This window comes from Diceros bicornis, chromosome 15, assembly GCF_020826845.1.
Source record: "Diceros bicornis minor isolate mBicDic1 chromosome 15, mDicBic1.mat.cur, whole genome shotgun sequence".
Taxonomy (NCBI): Eukaryota; Metazoa; Chordata; class Mammalia; order Perissodactyla; family Rhinocerotidae; genus Diceros; species Diceros bicornis.
Window position 1 is genome coordinate 50290004 of NC_080754.1, and position 24043 is coordinate 50314046.

The following is a 24043-nucleotide window of genomic DNA, read 5'->3' on the forward strand; positions in this document are numbered from 1 at the left end:
GACATGATGTAACCCGGCCAGTCGCGGCTGCAGGATGTTCACGAAGCGCTTTTAAGTGGCCATGGTTACTAATAGTTGGGTTTGTGTGGAGGCGATTGCTGCTTCGGCTTTGGCAGAACGCGATATTGTGTAATGAGGCTTGAGCTGGCCTACATTCAAAACCATATTCCAGAAGGGCTGCTGGTCAAGCCACATGACAACTGGTTCTCTTTTTCTTAAGACTTTATTCTAAGTGGACTAAAAACATCAAAATTGCTGTGTTTGGCCAGTTCCACGAGTGGAACGGGAATTTTCCGTGTTTTACTCCCGATTTATTATTTTATGCTAAGATTTCTGAATTGTATCCAGCTTGAGCTTTAGAGACATCAAGACACAAATTCCAGTCTCCTGCGTTCTAAGTTGGGTGACCTTAGGCCGGTTACTTCACTTTTCTGAGTCTCAGTTTTCTTACTTGTAAATTGGCAATAACACCCTCGCGAGGGGTTGGCAGAAGGCTGATAGATGACGTCAACAAAGCTCCCACTTCTTAATTGTGTCACCTCAGGCAAGTTATTTCGCTTTTTTGATCCTGTTCCCCTGTTTGTAAAATGGGCCAATTGTGGCTACGAGCTGCAATAAACAAGGATTAGATAACGTAGGCAAAGGTCCTAGAACAGTGCTTGAGCACCTGGGGGCTCAAAAGTACCTAATAATAATAATGATGATGACGATGATGCTGATGATAATAAATGATAACAATAACGCTAGTGAACATCCCTAGGTTGATGCGGTTGAGTTATGAAACTTTGGGAGAAGAGACAATAGGGAACGGGGACCAGGAGCGAGGCCCAGCCGCCGGCGCCCCCCCGCCCCGCGGAGCGGCCGGCCAGCGCCGCGGCGCACCCGGACCCGGCACCGCCTCGCCCCTCCCCGCCAGGCCAGGGCGAATCCGGGCGGCGAGTTCCGGGCGGCGGCGGCGCGGTCCCCCTCGGGCCCTCCCTCCTTCCCTCCTCCCGCGCCGCCAGCTGTGCCAGCTGCGCCCGAGCCCCAGGATCCGCCGCCACCGCGCAGGTGCCCGGCCGCCCTCGTCCTGCAGGTAGGAGCCGCGCTGCGGCCGAGGCGCGCCAGGCTCCCGCGGGAGCCGGGTTTCCGCTGCCCTCGCCCTCCGTCCCTCCTCCCGCCAGCCCCGGGCAGCTGGCCGCTCCCCGCCCAACTTGGAAGGGACTTTGGCAAAAGCGTCGGCGGCGAACGCCAGCGCCGTGCGGCCTCGCGGGACCAGCCTCCCTGGCGGCCCCCGAGGCCCCCTGTGCGCGCCTTCGGGCCCAATTCCCGCCGAGTCGCCGCAGACAAGTTCGGCGCGCACCTCTGCCAGGGCGGCCGGCTGCCTGGGGCGCTGAGCCGCGCTGGCTCCAGGCCGAGGTTGGGGGCGTCTTCTGCAGGATGCACCCACCCACCCCGCCGCGGGGCCCCCGCTGTGGTGTGTCTGGTGCCCCGGGCCATCTCGCGCGCCCGGAGTTCGCGGGCGCTGTAGGATGACAGGGCTGGCGGGCGCGATGGCACCAGCATCCCGGAGCAACCAGGAAGTGCTGCGTTCCGAGGCTTAGAGCCCAGCTTGCCAGATGCACCGTCCTGGGCGTGTGGCCACACAGCTGCTGGCTGTGGCGCCCACGAGGTTATGACTCCGAAGCGGAGCGTGTGTTAAGGGCTTGTTTTTCTCGCTCCAGCTCAAAGTATTCGGGACCTCGGTCTCAGATCCAGGACCGCGGTGCTCCAAGCCTTCTATAGGATTTGGTGACGCCCTTCAGAACAGCCCTCGTGGAATCAGTCCAGAGTTACGCCACGCCTATATTTGCTCCTTCTCCCAATCTCAGATTACTGCCTTCTTTACTTCCTCTGTGAAGTACTAAATGCAAATAGATTCTTCAGGATCACGAGGGTTTCTGTGTTTGGTCAACCCTAGGTCTTTCTTCAGAATGAGGAGTTTCCTAAACTTTATCTGCCAGGCCTGCCACTTTCAGTTTAGATAACCGTTTGTGGGCCTTCTAAAGGCTTCTGGGAGACTAACACAATACCCAGAGACCTCTGTATTGTGTTAAATGGGCTAATTATTGGTGGTACAATGGAAGTGTAAAGAATGAAAAGAATCTACAGCTTGAACTGTTAACAGACACCACATTTACACACTGCCTATTTGAATAAGGATCTCTTTCTGTATTAAATGTTTTGTAACATACATACAAGTGAATTTGTACACAGGCTTTTAGCTTGAGTTTATATGCAGCCTTTAAATGTTGTTTGGGGACCTTTTAACTAATTGTATGAGTTCCCAGGCTGTCTTCTCTGGATCCAGTGTAACGTATAATCTTTATAAAAATGTGAGTAGTTAAGGCCTTGAGGAAGATGTGTCTTTACCATGTATGTCCCTGATGTCAGATTATTTATGAACCATGGTGATAAGTGCTGTATAAGGCTAATTTAGGTGGATTTATTTATAACCAGGTAGTGGGGGACCCTGCTCCTTGAAAGTTGTCTGATTGCTAAGTGTGTGTTTCCTAATTAAAAGTTATTTGTTATAAAATTCATTTACCTTTAATTTTTACAGGGTATTTTTTTCTAGTTGTTTTATTTTTGTTGTGGTAAAAGACACAAAATTTGCTGTCTTAACCATTTTAAGCATACAGTTCAGCATAAAGTTAAGTACTTTCATATTTTTGTGCTATCATCACCACCATCCCTCCACAAGACTTTTCCTCTTTCTTATAGGGTTTTAATTTCATCTTATAGGGTTTTAATAACATTTAAATGGTAATGATTATGTTGCAGGCTTTAGTTTTCTCACTAAGCAAGATTTGAGTTCCTTCTCATAGCTTTAGAGAAATGCACTTTTAAAGAAGAAAGGTGAAAAGCCATAGCCAGACTGTGTTTAGTAAATCTTATCTCCGTCAGGAAAGGTCTAATGCATTACTATTTGAGGATAAGCTTGTGAGCTGTTTAAATTTGTATATAAAGATATTGCGAGGTTTCGCTATCAAGAGGGAAAAGCAGATAAGAGAGTTGTTGTTGATAATTTTCTCCCCTTAGTATCTAACAGACACATGAAATCGTTTTGTTTCCTTTAGCAGAGCGGTAGCGCTGTTCAAAATTATGCTTGGGCTCAGCTTGTGACACCTTTTTAGTAACTAAAAGCAGTTTTGATCCATCTAGCTGCTGGGTGTAGCAATTGCCTCTGCACTCCAGGTGTGTACTAAAGATTGATGCTGGAAGACCCAGCACATGAGATATGGCCTTTTAAACTCGCAGTTAGTGTGAGTCATTGTGTTCACAAGAACAGTGTAGCTGTGCAAGGCTCGGATCTATGTTTACAATCCTGGCAGTCTTAGCACCACAAAATAAAACATATTCTCCTGCCGGGGTGTGGTTGAACGTTGTTACAGGGTTAAAGTGGGAAACCGGTAGCCTGAATTTCCCATAAGCCTGTGACATTTCTGATTAGAAAAGGAATTGTACAAATGGTGTCTTACGCTGCAGTGGGAACGCGTTCCAATGTCTTAGTTTTCCCTAAGTTCACAGTGCAGCATATAATCTGGATGCCAGATGTTTTAGTGCTGGGTTCTTAAACAGCAGTGTATGTCATATAAATGCTTCATAGTGTCACAGCCCTCTCTTTTTTCTTTCTGTTGTGAAGCTTGCTTAATTTTTGAACTTCTTGAACAAACATTGCAGAAACAGAATAAAATGGTTTGTTTATTTAATCAACACTTACGTGGTGCTCCCTGTGTGCCAGGCACTATTCTAAGCGTTTTGCAAACATGAACACATTTAATGCTCAAGACGACCCCGGGAGGTGGGTAATCGTCTCATCCCATTTTATAGATGAGGGAATTTGAGACACAGTGAGATCATACAACTAGCACATGGCAGAGCTGGGTTCCATCCCAGGCAGCCCGAACCCAGAGTTTTGGCGTTGCTATCTCACCAGGAAAACATAACCTGAGATTCCACCCTCCTAACAAATGAACTTTTTCTGCGTTGTTATATTCCTATCTTGTCCTTATCCTTAACGATAAATGATCTGACATAATTGCAATCTGAGTGCAACCCAGACATCAGTTCAACTCCGTTATTTTTCAAAAGAGGAAATTAAGGTGGAATGTGGTTATGTCCAGGGCTGGGAGCCCTGGGGCAGGATCCTGGAGAGCGTCTACTGGGCCAAGTTGTACCTCTTGATTGTGAGGAGATTGGGATAGGGATCCTGGGAGGGTCTGGGGATCCAGGGTGTGTATTTGGGGGGACAGTATTTGCCAATCAGAGGGGAAACATTTCAATATTTTACTAATCGTTATGACCATCCTGGAGCCAATCTGCTAAATAAAGGGCCGGGTTATGCCAGGAGTGGGCAGAGCAGAAGCTTGTGCCGGACTGGGGCCATGGAAAGTCTTGCTGCTTAGGGCTCCACAATCCTGGATTCCTCCCCCAATTGCCGGTGCTGCCTGTGACCCTGGGCTCCCCTCTGGATGAGGGGAATATTTTATTCCGAACTCAATCATTTCTTGAGCTTTTTGGATCTAGAGTTGGGAACCTTTTGAAAGCCTCTGACGCACAAAAGAAAATCAGCCAAGAGCAACATGGAAGTAAAAATAACTTGGTTTAGTCGATTCTTTTGTTGAGAGAGAGAGAGAGACTTGTAAGGGCATAAACTGACAAACTCTATATCAAGAACAGGAAAATCAAAGTTCAGTATTCAATAGTGATTGAGTTCAGTCTGGGCTTTTACAAACAGTACATTTGGATGAAGGAGAATAAAGAATAAACATGGGGAAATGACAGTGGTGGGAAGGGAGGGAGAAACAAATGCAGAGAGAAGAGGACGTGGAAGAGGGGGCACAGAAGACGACAGGGCGCTAAAACGTCGTCGGTTCTTTATACAAGGCTGAGTTTCAGTGCATTACCTCTTAACGCCCATTGAAGTGCCACATGCAGTAGAAAATTATCTTTCCTGTGATGTATCTTGAAGTGATCTTAATGTTGCTTAAAACCATTGCTAATCAACAAAGCTTGGGGACAAGGAGATACCAGGGAACTCTTAGCCCCTGCTTGGGATCTTCATACCAACCTAGTCTGTTTTCGTTTATACCTCTTTTATATGATGGATTTTATGCATGATGTAATAATTGCCGGGTTTGCAATTATTTTGTTTATCATCTGTCTTCCCTGTGAGAAGGTAAGGTCCTAGAGGTCACAGACTGTGTTTTTGTCATTTTTGTGTCTCCAGTGTCTGTTGTAGGGTACAATAGGTGTGAGCTGAATGAAAGGACACCTTTAATGGATGAAGGAATAAGATGTGATTCGTTTTATTCAAAATATATAGATATTTCCAGAAAAAAGGATTTTTGATGGTTAATGTTTTACTTGTTTATTTGCTCCTCTGTGCCATTTAACTATTCTCACAAATAAATTTGTAGACGTGGAGTGGACAGTCTGTGGCGTTTTGATCGGCAGCTGTGCTCATTGCATTGGCCTTTTTCTGCGGCTTGCTCTACCCAAGTTCTGATGAAGGAGTCCTTTGAAATAAGGAGATTGGGGAGGTAGCAGTGGGTTGCCATGGGGGTTCCACAGCTTGGAGCAGGAAAACAACTCAAGGTGTGTGGGGGAGTGGTGGTATGAATATGCAGAACCAAAAGTGGGAAATTTGAATCAAGGAGCTAAGAGTAGAAAACAAATAAACTGAAGATGAATTTTAGAAATTGTTTTTCAAATCTTACCATTATTCCCGCTTTGGAATAAAAACATATGAGCTAAGGTAAGGGCACAGGATTTGAGGATGAAGTGTATTTTTGGTACTAACATGATTGGGATGTCAAAAAGATTTAAAAACAAAAAAGGAGAGGGTAAAACCAGCCAGAATCCTATTATCCTAAGGGAAAAAATACCACCTGTTAGGATATTGGAGATGGTAAGTACTTCAAAGCTAGGAACGTGGAGCAAAAACTCTAACCCTAACTGTCACCTTACCCCAATGCCAACCCCAACCCACCACTGTCTTGGCTGGAAAGGCAGGGTGCTGGGGCAGTGAGTAAGCAAAGCAGGTCTGTGAGGCTTGTAAGGGACAACTGGGCCCACGGGATCCTCAATGGGAGGAATAATAACTCCGGGCCTCGGCCTAGGAGCCAGAGAGCTTAGATTCAGATCCTGAGGACTCTAGCACCATGTGGCCTGAGACAAGTAACTTGAAAGTCCTTCTTTGCCTTGGTTTTCCCATTTGTAAAATGGGGATAAAAGTAGTATCTATCTCGCAGGATTGTTGCAAGGACTGCAGGCAACAATGCCTGCAAAGGGTTTAGCATAGAGCCTGGAACATAGACATGACACAATAAATGTTAGCTTCCCCCCTTTTACACATCACCCTCCCCTCTCCACCCAAAAGCCAGCAGGAGCGACATCCATGAATAACCAGGCAAACTGTAATTGCTGCTGGAGTAGACATGGAGATGTGGCCCTATGGGAATATGGAGGATAGAGAAATGAATTTTGCCTGGGAGCAATTCTTGAGTGAGAATGGGATTCCATGAGACTCCCATGATGGGAAGCAGAGAGAAGACTTCTGGCAACAAAGCTGGTTACAACCAGAGAGAATGAACTATATGCCTTTGATAATTATACTTTTAGGATATGTGTTTTGACATTAGCTAGAAAATTTGATTTTTCGTAATTCGGAAGCATACCATGGCATTTAATAGGAGAAGCATGATTCATTTAATAGGAGAAGTGTGAATCATTTCTCTTTACCCGTGAGTGTACACATAGAGGTGTATTTTAAAAATGTATTTAGAATTAAGAAGAACAGAGTGTACTCTCAAGGTAAGAGTGAATTAGCTCATGCTGTGTTGGGAAAACACCCCTCTCATCACATTCTTTAGCTTCACATTAACTGGGAGGAGGGCATCCCTGGCGCTACCAGCTCTGTAGGGGTGTGTGTAATACATGTCTACATGAATCATGGATGGAAGCGTAAGACTGTTCGTCAATAACCTAGACCAGCAGTTTTCACACTTTTTAGAACAATTGTGGTTCCTGTTCCCCACCCCTACTCCCAAGAACCACTTTTCTGAATGAGTTCTGTGACATCCCAGTATGTAAACCACCCCAAAGCAGAGCCATCCTTCTTGATGATTCCTGGATGAAGACAGTGAGCCAGCAGCTTCCTCCCATCTCCCTCTCTGCCCACCTCCCGGCACCAGTTGCCCCTCAGCTGCTGGGACCGTAGGGCTCCTAGGAGCAGATGTGAAGGCGTCACCATACCGTTATTATAGAGAAGAGAAGACTAAGACCCTGAAAGAGGAAAGAAAGGCAAGGTGGTAGACTGTTCAGCTTTTGCCAGTGATGTGCTGGAACTGGCTCAGACTGCGAGCTGATTTTTAAATTGTCAGGAATTTTGTGTGCTGATTGTTAAACACGCCATTATTAAAAATTAAATTATCTGAAGTTTAGCTTTTAAGCTCACATTAAATAAATTATGTCAAAAACAAAGATAATAAATACCACAAGTCATCACTTAGTAATTATTTTACTAAATTTACTGCTATCCGTGCTCTTGGAGTTATTTACATCTGTTGTTTCTGTATGGTAAAAATACTATAACTACTGCACATCTTTTGTCAAACTGTGTGTTCTGTAACATCATGCTGGGAGCTTGAAATTGGCCATGGTGGGAATATCTACACCATGGAAATTGGCAAACCTTCTGGTTAGGGCTTCTCCTCTGCCCCCAGCTGGTTATTAAGCATTTGTCAGCACACCGCTGGCTTTGCCCCTATGGGACATCAGAGCTTCTTCATTCCCTTTTCATTTCTCACTGGGACCAACGAGATTTGCCCAGTTCTTTTCTTTCAGCTGTCACAGTGGTTCTAAATTTGGAGATGTGGTCGGAGGGAAAGGAATACAATTGCAATGTTCTTATATGTCTTTTCCTATTAGCTGGTACAGTTATGATTGATTCCAAACGTTTTAGATCTCAACTACATTCAATTTAATCCTTGAGTCTATTCTTTCGTAGAGACAGGATTCTTCTGACTCTACCCTCCATCCCGCCCCAAAGAGCTTGCCCTCTGCCCTCCATCACAGTAATTCTAAAGTCTGACTAAACAGAATCACCTGGGAACTTATTTGAATTCAGATTCCCAGGTTCTGTCACATACCTACTAAATTGGGATTCTGGGAGTAGGGGGGACTCAATGTACTTTGTTGTAAGTTCCCCTTGGATTTTGATGATCATCTCATGTACCTGCTTGGTATCTCCTGTGGCACCTTGCTGCCCAGAGCTGGTGCCTCCTGTGCCCTGTTTAGTGTCGGGTCAGTTGGGCTGCTGGGCCTGGCCACATTGCACGGGAGCCTTGATTTTTATGTTTGGTCTCAAATTCTCATCCTGTGAAACTTAGCATTCAGAGGCTAGCTCTTTGCCCATGAACCTGTTCCGCATAGCAGGGCCTGATTCCCGGAGCTCAGTTCTACTGGGGCCTACAGACTGCTATCCAAGGAGTCAGCTCTATGTGGTGCTTGGAGACTAACATGGGAGTTGGGTGTGCTGGGTTTATTTCCACCTTAGCCTCAGTTTTCATCCTTCTGAACTACTGTTGCCCATCTCTGGGGATTGTCAGTAGCGTTCTGTTTCTGGAACACACCAAGCATGGTTCCATCTTAGGGCCTTTGCATGGTGCTGTTCCCTCTGCCTGGACCACCCTTCCCCTAAGTCTTTGCATGACTTGCATCTTTTTGACATTTGGGTCAATGACACAAAGTTAAAATATTACCTCCCTGGAAAGGCTTTCCCTGACCATCAAATCTGCCTCCCCGCTCAGTCTGCATTGCTTTGCCCACAGCCTCATCCATCCTAGCCTTTACCATGGGTTATTTTCATCCCAGCACTTATCACTATCTTCATCTCTTGTTTTCTTGAAGATTGAGTTTTCTACATGAGAACGTAAGCTCCATGAGAGCAAACAGTAGGTGTTCACTAGTTGCTTGTTGAATGAACGCCTCTCCAAATTGCTCTCTGAATATATGATGTTAGTGTGAACCCTGGATTCCCAAGTGACTCGTCTGTTTCTCTAATCATTCTTTCCTGACCCCACACATGTTACTATGTTCATGATGGTGATTAATTGCTGAGGTATTACTGCCATTTGGAACCAGGGCTGCTCTTGACTGATGGGAAGTAAAATCTGTAGCTATATGTGAATGTCACCTTCTGTTTTCAGAGAGCTCATAAGGAGTTGATTCAGCTGTACCCATTTGTCATGTGGGTGAATAATTTGTGATAGAATGGATCAATTAAACATGAAAGTAATGTAAAATAAACCTAATCGACTTTGGGAAACTCTTGTTTCCTCTTTTTTAAGTTCTATTAGGGGTGGTTTTTGGTGGGGTGATGGGGGTTAGGGGGTGTACAACACTCTGTAAGACACCAGGAGGCCAGAAATGCGTGCTGGAGATGTTTGTCCTGTTTGATCGCACCAGAAGACACGGAATAGGCTTGACTAATGGGGAGGTAAATTTTGCAGATCTGTTGACAGGAAGGCCAGTAGGGTGGGCACTGAAAGCCGTCACCCTGTGTTTGCAACAGTCCCTACCCATGCTGGTGTTGGAGAATTTACCAAGCAGAGTGTTTTGATGCCAACAGAGTGCTCAGCATGTGTTAGTGAGTGTACAGTGGGGTTCTGCCCACAGCTTAGAGCCTATGGTCTAGTGCAGGCAGCTGAGGGTAGGACTGAACTGTGCAGTCAGGTCCTGCCCGGCTGCCTGAAATGGGCTGGTATTTTGTCATGATAACATGCTCCAGTTTTTCTTGAGAGTGATTTTCAAACCTCTCTGTGTTTTGGGATTGGAGCAGGGGCTGGGGTCAGGGATGTAGAGAGCAGAGTTCTGGAGCTTCTCTAAACTTTACTTTCAACAAGAGCACCTCATTAAAAAGCCATAATTTTGTATATTTGCCTTTTTAAAAAGAAACTTTTTGTTTTAGATTTACAGAAAAGTTGCTATGATAGTTTCTCAGCCTTTCCATGTTTTTGATGACCTTGACTATTTAAAGGGGTATTGGTTCGGTATTTTGTAGAATGTTCCTCAATTAGAACTTCTAGGATGTTTTTTTCTCATGATTAAACTGGGGTTGTGGGTTTTGAGAGGAAGACCATAGAAGTAAAATACGATTCTCATCATATCATATTAAGGGTACGTACTACCAACGCGACTTGTCACTGTTGATGTTGACTTTGACCGCCTAGCTGGGACAGTGTTTGTAAGGTTTCTCCACTGTAGAGTTACTCTTTCCTCCTCCCTCTCAATACTGTACTCTTTGCAAGGAAGTCACTGTGCTGCAGCCCTCACTATTGTGCTGGGGAGTTATGCTCCACCTCCTGAGAGGAATGTTACCTATATAAATTATTTGGAAATCTTCTGCATGGGAGATTTGTTTTTCATCCCCATTTATTTATTTATTCAATTCCTTATTTATATCAGTATGGGCTCATGGATATTTATCTTATGCTTTGGGTTATAATCCGATACTGTGTTATTTACTTACATTTGGCTTTTTAAAGATTTTATTTGAACAAAACATTCTGTTGTTTATAAGTGTTAGGAAACTGTTATTCATATATATTTTTAATCTTTCTTCCTTTTTTACTTTAAATATCCTACTTATTTATTTATTCATTGGGGGCAATTAAAAGCAAATTACTGTTTAGTATTTAATTATGTTTTTCTTTTCATTGTTTATTGCAGGAGTCAAGTTAAAGTGTAAGTATTTAAATTGTTTTTGAAGTGGTAGAGGTCAAAAGGCATTTTTTCCCTATTGTATACTGTGTTTGCACTCAGCACTTTCAATTTTTGCTGAGATCACCCGTAGGGAGATTCATAGTCATCTATCTTCCTAAAACTCCATAGGAATTGTAATAACATACAGGGGTTTAGGAATAATTTTTGGCCTTCTTTTTTTTTTCTTCAGATTTTCCTTAAATATAAGAGAAACTTTGAAAATGCTACTCAATGGACTGTTCTTATTCTTTCTGCTGGAAGAATGGGAGACTGGTAACCGGAACCCTCATATCAGCCTTCCACGCTTCCTGTTTTCTAAAATGAATCTCCTTTGTGCAGTTTTTTTCTCTACTAAAGAATATAATTAAATAAATTATATGTAAATTTATATTTCACCTTTTTAAAAAAAGTCTGAATGTCTAACGTAATAGATCCTAACATGCTCATTAACCTGGCTTAAAATAGAGGGAAAACATCCTAAAAATATTTCATTTTCTTTACTTCTCTTAATGTTATAGATTTTCTTTTGTATTTCATTAATTTTGTTCTAAAATATAGTGCTCTTAGGTATTCTTCTTTCTGTGCCAGTTCACACACACAGAAATACTTCGCAGAGTAGTTTTAGCCGCAGGCAAGTCCCTCTTTTTTTATTGAAGTTGTGGACAGAGACTTATACTTGAAGACCAGAGGACCTGGCTAATTGGGTTGGAAAAATGCTTCTGAATCAGGTGTTGGTTAGTGGTTTAGTATACAGTGGGTTACCCACACAGCCCTAATTAATCAGATGCCCCATTGAGGACTCAATCCTCCCATAAGGAATGTGAGGCCCGTCCGAGCATGGCTGACTTCTTAAGTGGCCAAGTAAACTCGGATCTGTGGTCAGCTCACAGTAGGATCAGGTAATATGCCCAGAGCTGGGCCCTGGGATCCAGGTAGACAGGCCTGAAGAGTTTACTGTTGCAATTAAATAAGGGATAACAGTGTTAATTTAGAACACGTTGAAAAGTCATTATTGTGATTCATGGTAATTGCACAAGTTAAACATAAAGGATAAGCACTTCATTTAATTGACTGGAATTAGAATTATTTTAACACAACCAGAGCAAACATTAAATTCTCATTCTTTCTCCTCAAACCAATGCACGTCTTGATACTCTCCTGATTCCACACAGGATTTGTTTCTCCATTTCTTTGTTTATTCACTAAGTCATAGGTCCTTAATCTGATGACTTTTATACGGTAAAATCTTCTTTACACTCTGATTTCCCCTGGCCAAGGACTCGGGGATGCTGTGAAGTTTGTCCATAACTTAAAATAAGCATATGTTCAATGAGCAGGAATGACCAGAAATGATGAATAGAATTTCTCGTCTTTGTCATGGCACACAAACCAAGCTGGGGCTGGGGCAGGAAGGGAGAGGCATTGTTTTAGGTAAGGCCTGGGCTTCTTTGGCCCTGGAGTCCTCCTCACCACAGTCCCCAGAGCTGGTGTGGAGCAAGAGAGGTATCACAGGCAGAGGATGGTGACCCCTCAGACCCTTCTTCGGCCCTGAATTAGCTTCTGATCTCACCAGCCAGCCTGGAGCCTCTTCTGCTCAGAAGGTGGGCCTGGAGGACACTGCGTCCCAAAACAGAGGCTTGGTTTTCTTCAAAGTGTAAATCCATTGCTTAATGCTGCAAAAATGGGTTTAGAATTGCATTAGTAGAGGATGTCTAAGTGATCGTAATTCACTAAGCGCACCCTCACCATTTAGCTCTATATTGCATCCCACAGCATTTTCATCAGTCTAATTTGATCTTGTCCAAACCACTTTCCTGCTGTTGCTGATTATCCAGTAGGACAATCTTACTTAAGTCTGGGTGAGTGTTACCTGGATTCAGTGGCCTGAGAACTTTTTCCTTTCCTTTAAAGTTTCTTTAGGATTCACATTTTAAGGATCAGTGATACTTACATTTATCTATTGTTTTACAAATAAGTCATGAAAAAATGGAAAATGGGTTTGAAAATTATTCTCACATGACAGCCATCATGAAACTTATAAGGAAGAATGGCACTTACAGAGTCATAAGCCTCTAAAAAATTCTAAAGATTGAGAGAAAAAGAATAAACCCTCAAAGAGTTTAGCCAACTTCAGACAATTTTAAATAGGAGGTCCAAAATAAATAAGTGAGAAATTTAAAAACTCATTCACATCAGTACATGCCAGCTTTTTTTCACATTATTAAGATATTTGCATGTGTTTTGGTCAAAAGCTGCTTAATTAAAAAATATGCATTCAAAAGAAAGATATCCACAATATAGTATGAGTTTTTGTAATTAAAGTTTCTTTTATTGTTTTTTCTTTTTAAAAAGCATCACTGCTCATTATAGAAAAATTAGAAAATATAGACAACTAAAAAGAAGAAATGGTAAAATATCCATAATCTCACCTACTTTAAACAATCACTAGTAATACCATGTTAGATAATTAAAATATCCTCCTAGGTAAATATAGATATTTATTTTTTTACAATTTGTGTAATATTTTACACTATTAATACCATGTTAGGTAATTAGAATACCCTTCTAGGGGTGTGTGTGTGTGTGTGTATGTACATACGTAGATATATTTGTATTATTATACATAATATATGTTATATATAGTACTGTACATATATAATAATGTACATATTATACCTTATGTATATATATACTATATTATACTATATATATACTAATATGTACTATATTGTGTAAGTATATATAATATGTTTTTAAAAAGACAACCTTCTGAGTTTGCCTCTAAAATCATTCTGTGAGCGTAATTTACTTTTTAATAGTGAGTCCTGTGAGAAGTTTGAAGGACACACATTCAGTGGCTGATTCTTCAGTTCCTGCAGGATCTCTCCTTTCATGCAAAAAGGGCATCTCTAAGTGACCTTCTTGGCTACTAAACTAATTCATCTTTTTGAAGTCACAGATTGAAAATGACTTGATATGATAATTGTGCAGTCTGTCATTATTAGGTAATTTAAGTACATTTTCTACTCCACATAGGTGTTTATGCATTAATTTAAATGGTCTAAATTCACTATTAGAAACTGTGGACATGCTGGAAAGAACTCTGGTCTGGTGTTCAGGATAACCTGAGTTTTGGTCTTGTCTCTGCAATTAACTTAGTGTGAGTCTGGGCACTTTATTTCTGGAAATTCCACTAGTACTCTTGTCTGTTTCAGGCCCCCGCCTCTGGAGCTGGGTGAATTACCCTTAGCCTGATCACTGCCCTCAGGGAATTTAGGGTCTAGTGCAGTGGTTCTCACACTCCAGTGTGCATCAGAATCCCCTAGAGGGCTCAGCAGCACACTGAGTGCTGGGCCTCCCCCTAGACTTTCTGATTCAGTAAGTCTGGGCTGGGTGCATAATTTGCATTTCTAACAAGTTCCCCAGATGGTGCTGATGCTGCTGGTTTGGGGACCACAATTTGAGAACTACTGATCTAATGATTTAGCTGACACATCAATAATGAGAGTTCAAAGATTAAATGCTGTGAAATAAGTACAAGTAATGTACACTGGGAAACAGGGTGTGGAGAAGTGGGTCAAAAGATTAATGAACAACTGGAGATCTGAGAAGCCCTGATGGAAGAGGGAGAGGTTAAGCAGGATCTTGACAAGTGGATAACACATGGACGGGTAGGGCATTTTGGGGGATGGCACCATCCCAATCTCCTGATGGGAGGGAGAGTATGGAATGTACATGGCAGTAGGGAGGTAGTCTGGCATAGGTGGAGTGGAGAGTGCTGTAGGGGAAGGAACAGCCAGAAACAGATGGAATCGAGAATGATAGAGCTAGAAAGTGAAACTCAACGTGTTCTTGGCAGCCAGGGAAGAGCATGATCAGAGCCGTGCGTAAGAAGGGCAACTCTGGCATTGTGATGGATGGCTTGGGGACAGAAAGAGTGATTTCAAGAGAGGCAGTTAGGAATTATTGGGGGGGCAGCCTAATCCGCAAGCAAGGATGGGCTGAAGAAGAGCATGAAGGTGGGAAGGATAGAGTTGTGTGATGGATCTGTGCAGAAGCCACAGACTGGGTAGTTGATTGGTTCCTGGGGATGAAGGAGAGGGAGAGGAAAAGGGCAAGGGAGACTGAGGATTCAGGTCTGAGCAGTTGAGAAAAAATGATGGTGGCTGGGTCCCTCAGGGGAAATAGATTGGGTAAGAAAACCGAACTTCTTGGGGCCTTGATTTTTTTAGAAGAGGACTGGACCAGATGCTCTTAAAGGTCTCTTTTTGTATGATTGCAATCAATGTTTTAAGGGTTGTTGGTTGTCTGAAATATTATAGAATATATTTGTACAAAAAGTAAATGGCTGATGTATAACAGGCACTCATATATAACAGGCTCTTCCTCCCATTTTGTGTGCTATGCATATATAACATTTTTTGGATGTGTGTTCTGTGTATATATTTTAAATAAGTGTAGCAGATATTTTAAACCTCTTTGGCTTTTTCCTCCCATTATAATAATCACACTATGTATTGATACACTTCTGCACAAATCTGTCTTTCTCACTGGCTTATAAACTCCTTCTAAGTGAAGAATATGTCTTATTAATTTTTGTCTTCCTCACTGCACTCTTTATAAGTGCTTGTATAAAGTGGCCAGCAAATGTTTGAGGAATTTGATTGAATCATTGAGTAAAAGTCAATTAATATCTGTTCTTCAATGAGAGACAAAATGGCTTAGGCAATACAAAGTAATAGTTTAAAGAGAAGTAGAAATCCATGTATCTTGGGAGATAGAAAGAGGAAACATTTAGTTCAGTAGACTCTCAGGACTAGAATAGAGATATTCAGGGATACTTTAGGAACCAGAAGCGGAAGCCCATATAAACTAGAACAGTGTTCAGCTCTGTCTTAAATTAGCCACTGAAAACCTTGGGCCAGACCTTTCTACTCTGGGCCTCAATTTCCTTATTTGTAAGGTTGTGGTTGTAGTAAATTACAGATTTTTATACCTCTCCCCACACCCTTTGGGGGAGAATTCCAAGGATAGGGAACAGCATAAGCAAACCATCAGAGACGGGAAGGAGAATGTGTCTTCTTTGTGACCAGGGTGTGACATGCCAGGAAATGAAGCAGGAGAGGGAGATAGAGGCCTGGTATCAGAGGGCCATTTCTGCTAAGATAAGGAGCTTGGACTCTATCCCATGGGATAGTCTTGTGCCAGGTAGTTTAATTGGGAATGCCATCTGGGAAGCAGGAGTGAAGGACCGGGGAGAGTCACACAGGGAAGGAGGCGTTATTGAGTTGGCCATTGCTGTAGGCAACTGGTTGCTTGAGTCCGAGGGAATCTTCTCAGAAAGAGTCTTATGGAATGCATCTCAGGACAGCTCACCTGGAGAAAAAAAGGGAGAAGTTTTTATCCATGTTTCTCGTCTCCCATTGCTTAAAGGCAGCCCCACTTTTTCAGACTGGGCACGTCTGCCTGCCAGGCAGGTTCCCATGGGCGCCGTATGAGGCAGTGTCAGAGGAGCATGGGCTAAAGATGCCCTGTCAGGTTGCGCTTGTGTGGAGCTGGCTGGATTCTTCATGGGACTGGCTGCCATTGCAATGGCGGGAATACAAGGTGAGTTTGCCAGGATTTGAAGGAGTGCTTAAAAGGGCTGATAGAGGGAGCTATTGAGGGATTTTTGAACAAAGGAACCACCTAATCAGATTTATACAATGATGTGCTGGTAAATGTTTCACAACCGGCTCTCCAGAAAAATAAATGTATATGTGTGTGTGTGTGTGTGTGTGTGTGTATATATATATATATGTATTATAAATTTTACTGGTATAAATGTTGTATACTACACAATTTACAAATAATGATAAAATAGACAATACTCTTTATCATAAAGTCCATATAGCTAATTCACAGTTTTCTTTTGGTTTTTGCTGAACTCTTGGATCCAGAGCCAACCTATGGTTACAATTGACAAAAGAGGGTAATTCATGTTTTCCTATTACACTATGGAGTAAGATGAAGGTGAAACAATGAAGGCATATCCCAGAGCCCCACTGTTTATTATGCATCTTCTTTGTGAAGTGGATGGTACTAGAAGAATATTTCCTCAACTTTTTGTTTTGTTCATGACGTAACTACTGCAGGTGCCACACATTTTATTAACATTTTCTCCATCACTTGCTTAAGCCTAGACAATCAATGAAACCAAAATCAAGCTATGATTTGCAGGGGTTGTCAATTTCCGTGTGGAAACACTCCCCTTGTGGCTGATTTTAAGTTACAGGGATTCCGGAAGAGATGTGCAGTAGCATAACGTTACACAGTATTTCCACATGCATGTGAAATAGACCTAAGTAACCTCAAGAGCATAGATATTACTAAAATGTGCTGAAGTAAAGAAGTGATAGATTTGGGGTATGAATTAGCTTTGGGTTTAATATAATTTATTTCATTGTAAGCTTATATAATTTCACTTTTAATAATTGATATGTTTAACAACTGATTCATAAAATTCCTGAAAATGTACCAATCAGTTCTTAGGAGATGGGATGAGCCTGGAGTCTTACGTGTGCTTGCCGAGCCCCACGTCCCTTGCAGTCTTCTGCTTTGGCTTCCTTGTTGATGACCATGGGTCAAAGGGATTTGAGGGTGATGCTCCACCCCCACCACAGCTTCAGGTGCCCTCCTGGAGAATGGGATCCGTGCCATGGAAGCCACATGCAAGGCCCTGCTTTCCCAAGTTTGCAAATCTGGGGGAGGGGACTCTAGGAAGATGTTGGAACCTGGAGTGTGCCCCGTAGAAATTTGTGTCCAGAAGCCTGAAGTTGCTGGGTTTGCTTTTCCGTGACTCACAGAGGCAAGGGGAAGGCAGCCCTCTCTACTTCTTCGTGCACCTGCTCGCTGCAGCAGCCTCCGTCAGTCTGGAGCAGGGCGGGGAAACATCCCCTCTTCCCTCTCCTGGTTTGGCCCCTGGAAGTCACAGAGCCCTCTCTGCCTGAAGGCCCCCTTCTTCCCTTGCAGACCAACTGGTTCAGATGAATGCCTGAAGGCCAGGAGTCACCCAATCCATCCATACTCCCAGAGTGTATGGATTTCACTTTGGGGTTGTCTGGTCCCCCACTATTTGTAGTAGAAAAATAAGGTGGAGTAGATAAAAGGGTAGAAGTGGCCCCTGGGTACATGATGGGGCCAGTAACTAAGATATGGAATATGAAGGGTGGCACATGTGTGGCTGGGTGTGGGAAAGGGAAAGATGATGGAATTGAGATTCAAGGCAAAGAAGTTTAATTGTGTTCATTTTTTTTTTTTTGGTTGAGAAAGATTGGCCTTGAGCTAACGTGTTGCCAATCTTCCTCTTTTTGCTTGAGGAAGATTGTCGCTGAGCTAACATCTATGCCAGTCTTCCTCTATTTTGTATGTTGGATGCCACCACAGTATGGCTGGATGAGCAGTGTGTAGGTCTGTGCCCGAGATCTGAACCTGCAAACCCTGGGCTGCCAAAGCGGAGTGTGCGAACTTAACCACTATGCCACCAGGCCGGCTCCTAATCATATTCAGTTTTGATCTTGATAAAATGGGTGCCAGTGGGACAGTTCAGTGGGTTGTGGGCATTCAGGAGAAAGAGAGGAAAGGAATGCTGGTATTGGGAGTAATAAAGTTGGTGAAACCATGAATGTCTGTGAGACCTCCTCCTACTATGAGGCTGTAGAAAGAGAGTCGACAGGTAGACTAGCTAGAGCTCAGAACCCCAAGGAGCACCAGTGGTTAAGAGATGGTGTCAGGGGTTAGGAGCCCAAGAGCCAGACAGAGAGGAGTGTCCAAGGAACCCTGAAAGGAAGGAAATAGCACAAACAAAGGAGCTGAGGCACAATTGTGGCTCCTACTGGGACAGTTTGGCCCATTGTGTTTATACTTACAGTTTCCCAAGTTTATCTATTCAGAGTTATGATTATGTTCACCTGACCTCCCTTCCTCCCTCTGAAAAAAGGAGTCAGAGACTCTGCAGTGTCATAAATGACCCAGGGTCAGGAGGACATCTGACACTTGTGTACCATGGTAATACTTTGATCCAGCCTTTTGTAGTCAGTGTGAGGAGAAAACAAATTTACTTTAAGCTAAAGGTACTGGAAATGTCAACTTTTTCCTGTTTGATGTTTCTTACTGTATTTTCCATCTTAATCACTTTATTTTCCCCTTGGTCACAGGCCTGATATCTTTTCTTTCGCAGCTGTCAGCTGCCTGGTGTGTCAGGCTGTTTTTCACTGTGATAGAGTGACACAGTAGAGTTCAAGCTGGCAAGGTCAGTGCCCAACGTGTTTGCCACTCTTGGTGGTTATGTTCACGAACATCCAAAAAGCCCAATGCCACCGAACTGAATTATAGGTTGTGGAATGACCATATGGTTTGCAGTCAGCAAAAAATATCCCCCAGACATGTTCCAGGGTTGTTGGTTTGGGAGAAATTGGATGACTCCAACATGAAAAGACAGGGCCTATCTAAAGAGATAGTATAGTGAATTTTCTACAGCACAAATCTGTTGAATAAGTGAATTTGGATGTGACCACAGGCTTGCCATATGAAATTCTATTCCATGGGAATTAAAGTTAGTGGATTTGTGAAGGCATTTATCGCAGGACTGTGAAAACTTTTCCCGTATTCTTTTGCCAAAGCATAGAAGCATGGAGAAATAAAGATGGGCTTTTACTGTGACTATCTGCTCTAATCCTCGTAAACACTTAATGTGTCCCCATGTATGTAGCAGTGAAATTAAATATAGCTATTCCTTGTAATGTGTTAGCCTACTGCAAAGCGAATAGGAAAACTAGAGAAAACAGTCCTTATATCAGTTAATATTGTGTTTAGCTACAAGTGTCAGAACCCTCCAGATAGTGGCTTTATTTCTCATGTAAAAGCAGTCTAGAAGGAGACAGTTGTGAGCTGGCGTGAGAGCTCCAGGAATCATCAGGCTCTCTCAGCTCTCCAATCTGCCGTCTCCAGGATGTGATCCTTGTCCAAGATGGCTGCTGAAGCTCCAAACGTCCTATTTACATTACAGGCAGAGAATGAGGAGGGAAGAAGGGTGTGCCATCTTCCTTTTAAGGATCTGTCTCAGAATTCCAACCCTCCTACTTACATCTCATTGGCCAGAGTTTAGGCACATAGCTGTGCCTAGCTGCACGCATTGTGTTTAATTCACTCCATATCTCTCAGTAATTATAAATCTCATTTTTTGAAAAATTAATTACCCCACAATCTTCTGTTCTTCTGGTCATTATTGCAGGAGCTTAGGAGAGAGCTCTTGCAAGAGTGAGATTCTTTAGTGTCTTTCTGGATGATTCCATGCCAAGAGGTCTTCCTCTGTGTCTTCTCAATAATAATTCCAACATGAACCAGTCAGGGTTGACCACAGAGGCAGAGCTAGTAGGTTATGTGGATTAAGGGATTTGTTATAAGGAATTGGCTTGCTCAGTTGTAGGGCTGGCTAAGCATTCTTGAAATCCATAGGTTTTGAAATTCAAGCAGTAAAGAATATCAGGAGCAGGCTGGAACCCCAAGAGCAGGAGCTGAAGCTTGGAGTTTCTGAATTCAGGGAAGTTTCAAGTCCTGTTTTACAGGGGTTTCAGCTAATTACATCAGTCCCACTAGGTATAATTGACTAATTAAAGTCAACTGATTAGACACCTTAATTACATCTGCAAAATCCTTCACAGCAGCACTAGATTACTATTTGATTGAATAACTGGGAAAAGGTGTGTGTATGCTGCAAAATGGCTGCTGCCTCCCTTCTTTACTCCGACTCTCAGGAAAGAATATCCCTTGTAGCCAACTCGAACTGGAAACATACAAGAGAGGGAATTCTGGGAAATATAGTTCAGCCTAGCCAAGTTGACCCATCACAAAGCCATGACATACTATTATTTAGTTGTCATCTAGAGAGAGAGGGTAAAAACAAATCAGTGTTTCTTCATTTCTGCTATTCTGACAGCTAAAATGAAGGCCTGGTATTAATTACGAATTTTAAATATTTTTTCTGCTTTGTTTTCTCTTTCTGTTTATCATAGATAGTTAAGACTTTATTTTTGATGTTTTCATTAAGCAAGTAAAGAGCTTTGAGGCTCATTGATCATAGTGAACTCATCTAAGTTAGCAGAACTTAAAATTTGCTTTTAAAACTAATGGTAAGATGTCTAATTTTTTAGTAACAAATATTTTTTCTCATTTGTACGTTTTTTGTCTTCTGTCTACAGAGATACGAATGGACTCTTTCATTCTTTATTCAAACAAATAATAGCTTTTGTAATTAAAGCAAAAATTAGTATCATTGCAAATCTGTTTTTACTGATGAGACCCAGATGCTCATTCATCTTTTATTGAAAGAATTCTCTATATTCTTTTTTTTAAATAACAGCTTTATTGAGATATAATTCACACCATAAAGTTTTTTGAGTGTATAATTCAGTGATTTTTAGTATACTTAAAAAGTTGTGCATTGATCACCACTAATTCTAGAACGTCTATGTTCTTTTATATTAAATATAGATATGCATGTTTTAAGACAAGTGAAGAATTTGAAAAACTCAGTTCTGTTGCCTGATTTAAATTCACTTGAAAACAGAAATCGGTGGCTTTTGGTAAGGGCAGAGCTGCAAATGTTTGGTTTTAATTTTGTGAGGAGACTATGCATGAGGACTTCATTATGGGATTTCCTGCGAAGTTTAAGTATATTATTCTCACAGATATAATTCAAAATCGAGGCTTTCATTCATCTTTCAGCAGGTATTTATTGAACCCGCACTTTGTGCCACACTCAGTGCTAGGCCTGGCGGTCCCAAGTCTAATGAGACTTTCTCAGAAACCTTGAGAAAGGTGGTCAGGTGGGTGGAGAGGTTGGTAATGTCATTCTGTTGGCCTTCATGGTGCCATCTTGATTGTAGGCTCAGGAGGTGTGAAGCTGCCGGAACTAGCAGACACCATGTGTGGGGATCCCATAACTGTGACTGCACCTGTAGAGAAGGTTTTGAGAACACACCAGAACATTCCATGAGAGACCCAGGTCTTCTTAGGGGTTGGTTTCACAGCAGATCCGGGTGAAATCGCTAAGCTCTTCTGAGAAGTGGATGCAGATTCTAAGTGTTGGGAATGTTGCTGCAGTTAGTGAGCTGTCAACCAAGGATTCCCTTCTGTCTGCAACCTCACTTCCTTCAGATCTCTACTTAAATATCCCCTATCAGAGAGGCCTTCCCTGACCACCTCTCTAAAACAGAATCCTCTCCTGCTCCACCACTTTGCTCTGCTTTCTATTTTTTTTTTAAAGATTTTATTTATTTATTTTTCCCCCCAAAGCCCCAGTAGATAGTTGTATGTCATAGCTGCACATCCTTCTAGTTGCTGTATGTGGGACGTGGCCTCAGCATGGCCGGAGAAGCGGTGCGTGGGTGCGCGCCCGGGATCCGAACCCGGGCCGCCAGCAGCGGAGCGCGCACACTTAACCACTAAGCCACAGGGCCAGTCCGTGCTCTGCTTTCTATTTATTCTGAGCTCCATGTTATGTATTTGCTATTGCAGCCTCTCCTCCCCCCCCCCCCCGTTAAAATGAAAGCCCCATGAGACCAGATATTTTATTTTATCTAGTACCATGTCTGGCACATAGTTAGTGCCAATAAAGATTTGCTGCGTGCGTGAATGAAGGATCTAAAAAAAGGTGCAAATTATAGAATTCTGTGTATGTGGTTCCTTATGCAAGCAGAAATTAAGATTCTTAATAAATACTCCAGACCTTTGGTGTATATTTATTTGTGCATGATAATTGAGTGAGGCTGGTTTCTCACTGCAAAACGATGGACTGCAATTTGAATCCGTCTTACCTTTTCTGTTCCTAGACCTCAGTATGAAGCTGAGAACAGCTTCGACTGTGCTAATTGGCCCAATTTAAAATGGATGCTTTCCAACCTCAGTTAGGGCCCCACTTAGAATGTAAGCTTCATATGAGCAGGAGATTTGTCTGTTTTCTTTTATATTCACAGAGCCTGGAACAATGCCTGGCACACAGTAGGCTGCAAATAAACATCCACCCATCCTCTCTCAATAACTGAATTCGCTTCTTTCTTCTCCAAGAAAACAGGCCACAGGAATGAACTCCCTCGAATCCCCTTAGACTCCAAACATTTCCTGCCCCCTTGCCTCTTCTTATCTGTTTCAAACTGCTTGGAAGTTCTATGTGTGTTTTTCTTTCTTCTATTGGGATTTCCTGTGGGACCCTCCCACTCTCACATATGAAACCATTTAATCACTGTTAAATCTTTCTCTTCAACTTACGGAATGCCCGTCTTCGCCATATGTGGAGACCTTCTCTTGCTTATCTCTTGCTTTCCTTCCCTTTGCTGCCAGCCTGTTTGAAAGAGGCTCCAGGAGCTGTGGCCTCCTAATGTATGTCAGTGCTCTCCTCCTCCTCTCCCCCAGTCCCCTGAAACTGCCCTAGGAAGATCACCCATGACCCTGAATTGCCTAACCTGATGGTGTTGTCACAGTGTTCAGCTAGTCCACTGCTGGAGCCTGCTGAGTTACCCCCGCATCCTCTTGAAGTTGGTGTCATGACACCCTGCCCTCACCCCCCACCCCCCCCCGACTGTGGCTTTGCACTCCTCTGGCAATGGCGTTGCCCACACCTCCTTGTTTAAGTAAGAAATGTGGTCATCTTTGACCCTCCTGCCTCCCTGCCTCCTAACTCAGCTGGTTACTAAATTCTTCCTCAAAGCCTGCTTTCCATTCTCACTGTGGCCGCTGCCCAAGTGGGCTCTTAGCTCCTGGAAAATTGGAATAATGCTGATTCTCTGCCCTCAGCTTTACAGAGTGAGCTTTCTAAAACACAGATTGGATTATGTTATTCTACAGTTTAAATCCTTCTATGCTTCCCATCATCAAAGATTGGATCTAAAACTCCTTAGCATGGCATTCGAGACCTGTCTCAGTCTGTTCAGGCTGCTATAACAAAATACCACTGACCAGGTAGTTTATACACAACAGAAATTCTTTGCTCACAGTTCTGGAGGCTGGGAAGTCCAAGGTCAAGATGCCAGCATGGTCACCTTCTGGTGAGAGCCTTCTTCCTGGTTTATAGCCGGTGCCTTCTCTCTCTGTCCTCACAAGGTTGAAGAGGGCTAGGGAGCTGTCTGGGGTCTGTTATAAGTCACTAATCCCAGTCATGAGGGCTCTACCCTCATGACTTAAGCCCCTGCCAAATGTCCCCTTAATACCATCATCTTTG

At 42.9% G+C, this 24043-nt stretch overlaps 1 protein-coding gene across 1 annotated transcript in view; it reads left to right on the forward strand.

Annotated features, from left to right (window-relative positions):
* Positions 1-1035: 1035 nt before the first annotated feature.
* Positions 1036-24043, forward strand: part of PLD1 (phospholipase D1) — a 202927-nt gene continuing 179919 nt past the window's right edge. The window contains exon 1 of the mRNA XM_058556350.1: positions 1036-1075. The gene's annotated coding sequence lies outside the window, so the exon portion shown is untranslated. The remainder of the gene's footprint in view (positions 1076-24043) is intronic.